Source organism: Carlito syrichta, unplaced genomic scaffold (assembly GCF_000164805.1).
Source record: "Carlito syrichta isolate Samal-C Ts95f unplaced genomic scaffold, Tarsius_syrichta-2.0.1 Scaffold305217, whole genome shotgun sequence".
Taxonomy (NCBI): Eukaryota; Metazoa; Chordata; class Mammalia; order Primates; family Tarsiidae; genus Carlito; species Carlito syrichta.
In genome coordinates, this window is record NW_007249313.1 from 154,818 (window position 1) to 158,136 (window position 3,319).

The 3,319-nt window shown below is 34.0% G+C and overlaps 1 pseudogene; it reads right to left on the reverse strand.

The window, feature by feature from the left end:
• Positions 1 to 2,401: 2,401 nt before the first annotated feature.
• Positions 2,402 to 2,653, reverse strand: LOC110595922 (annotated as a pseudogene).
• Between the last annotated feature and the right edge of the window lie 666 nt (positions 2,654 to 3,319).

Consider the following 3,319-nt stretch of genomic DNA (forward strand, 5'->3'; position numbering starts at 1 on the left):
GATTGGTTGTGCACCTTGACTTCTTTCCAAAGAATGCAGTGTGGAAAAAGAAGAAAAGTTTAACCCTAAAGTGCATAAGCCTAATAAACACTACTTCAGCCGAGTGACCAATGTCAACATTAAAAGTTATAAACCATGTTCATGGTATGTACCTTTGATATGATGAATAAACATGACACTTTACCTCTCGGATCTTCCTCCCAAAAACACACCACTCCAATTTGATCATGAGAAAAACATTAGACAAATTTAGGGACTTTCTGTAAAATGCCTGACCAGTACTCCTCAAAACTGTCATGGTTGTCAAAAACAAAAGAAATCTGGAAAATTGTCATAGTAAAAAAGAACCTAAGGAGACATAATAACTAAATGTAATGTGGTATTTGGGATGGGATTCTGGAACTAAAGAAAAAGAGCATTAGGAAAAAACTGAAGAAATTTGAATAAAGTAATAGTATCGGTTAATTGTTGCAAATTTACCATATTAAAATGGAGACTAGCATGATTGAATAAAAGAGAAATTAGTATATTTTGTAGAAATATATATATCATGTAGATGGAATGATGGAATGGCAAATATGAGATTTAGGAAAGTGGTCAATTCTTTTTGGAGAGACAAAAATAAATATTGAGAGATGTACATAAGTAGATAAAAGATATTGTTATTATAATACAAGTCATGTCTGTAAGGGATTCACAAATTTTTATTTTGCTAGAAATATATATATATATATTTCTAATTTACCTCTGTGTGTGTGTATATATATATACATATATGTATGTTTGCATGTATTTTTCTATATTTATCATCTCTATAATTTGTGTGAAATTTAAAAAAATTTATACACACATCAAAGATGAAAGGGTGGCATAAACAAGGAAGTATGATTATTCTAATTAGTAAATAATTAGGGTGAGATATGAAGCTATACATTGGATCTTCAGGAAAGACACTGATCAATAAAGAGTCTATTTCTTAAGATTTCCAGGAACCTATGGTAAAAAATTATGAGAAGGAGAAAAAAATTATGATTAAAATATTGAAATCATAAAAACATTAGAAAAGTAAGAGGCAAGGTTTTGAAGTTTGAATGAGAACAAAGTAGATTTTCAAAGTATGTATGGCATGTAAGAGTAATCCTATAAGTATTTCTGAAAAGAGATGAATTTGGAGTTATTAATAATGGAAGAAGCAGTATAAAAGTACTTCTGGAACAAAATCTCAGGATTTGTAATAGCTAGACATCTTTTGATAAAAAGAGGACAGTTGTTGAATACTATAAGAAAAAAATTGACTCAACCATTACAATATAATAAACCCCAGAACCTTTTGTTTTTGCTGCTATGAAGGAAAGTGAAGTTAGATGAACCAAACAACAGCGGGGTTGCTGTGTACAAATACTGAATAAAATATCCTAAGATGGAACTGGGAATTTATGAGATGTTTTATATCATAAAAAATAAAAGTAGTCTTTCTATTGTCCTCACTCCTCCTTATCCTTTTGCCTAAATTGTTAAGTGTTGGGAAGTGGGTAGGGATAAACTGGTTAGTTCCTGAGAAGGAAATAGATGATTCCTTAAGTGTCTGTGATGCTGGTCATAAACTGACCCAAAGTCAGGTAACGGAGGATGGAAGAATTGAAGTTTGTAAGATATAGCTAAGATTTGACTCGTACTTTTGAACTCAACTCAGTAGAAGTCTGTCTTAAAAAGAATTACTTTACTTTAGCAAAATTTTAAAATAATTTCATTTTGGGTTCTCTGGAATTTACACCAAATCATAATAACAACAGAAGAGTAGAAGGAAAAGCAATAAGTTTTCTAGCAAAAGGCTAGAAAGAACACAAAGGTGCAGAGCGTCAGCTGATTCTATTTATTATGTCAAAGTCATTCTGTCTTTGAGTACTAAGTACATAGTAGGAGCTAACTAAGAATTTGCCAAATTATTAAGTCTTTGGAGTTTTACACACATAATTAGACAAAGGAAATACTCATTTCTTTCTCATATTTGCCTGCTTTTAAGAATAAGATTTTTTAAAAAAACTTGCAGCCCTTACTCCTTTCCCTAGTATCTGCATAATAAGGCAGACAACTCAACACAGGAGTCCACATCCAAATGATTAGTTTAAATGATCATGCCTCCTTTTTGGGCAGAATATCCCTAGCTTTCTGTAATTGAAATGCCTATATTCAAATTTGAGATTGGCAGTTTAATTGCCTAATCTAACTCTTACTAATTTGAAGTGTAGATGTGCACTAAACAGAATAGTTATCGTTTCATATAAAAGATATTCTTAACTAAATGCAGTATTTTTAGGTAAAACTTGCTAATGTAACTATCAAGTGTTTTTCCTTCACTGTTTATTTATGACAAATATTCTACCTCCATGATTATCTCCAATTAGAAGTTCCTTGAGACGATGCCATAGGTCTTCCTTAGCTAGAGAATAGAATCATTCGACTTGTCCATCCTACGAATGGCCTTGCAGATAGCATAGATTTTAAATTGACCATTAAACATGCCCATAGCCTCATCAACCTTGGCCACGTTCATCTGAATGGACACGTGGTCCTTGGCACCGATGATGATGTTGCTGGCAGAGTATTTCCGCGGCCCTTACAGGTCCACGAACCTACCTGCGTCAATCAGCATGTCAAGGCCACGCCTGCTACCATCCGCTGCAAGCCAGTTACTCCAAGTTTTTACTTAGGAAATTCCATGTATGAAAGCAAAAGAAACAACAGCTCCCTCTTGCCCATAACCAATACTGTACAGACTTCAGAAATGTTTATTACACTATAATGTATTAAAGATCAACACATCACAGCATTTACTAGAAGCTGTGTGTTTTTAAAAATCCTATTATGCCACCGGCACTTGGCTCATCTAAAGGACATGAGTCAGAGAGCCATCCCATCTGTGCTTTGACTAAGGAGGGCCTAAATGAAACCCATCGGGATGATTACATTTAGATTTGACAGTTGTTGGTTGTATATGCAGACTGAGGTTAGCTTGTGAGTTTTATTCTAGGACAAAAAGCCAAGAAGTGTTCGCTTTAAACGTGGCATATTTTGTTCTCAAGAATCTCTGAACAGCTAAAAAATTTGGCAGGAGTTTCAGAATCTTCAGCATGTACCTATCACCTACAGGCCTTCTCTGAAATGGCATTCTCTTTTGACTTTTTCTAGACCATCAATTTAACATAGGAGGACCATAGCAGCAAGTTGTCAATAGACCTGACAAAGTCATAAGTCTCGTTTCATGGTAGCACCAGTCCCAGGAATGTACAGATAATTTCCCTCAGAGGAATGTCTAGTT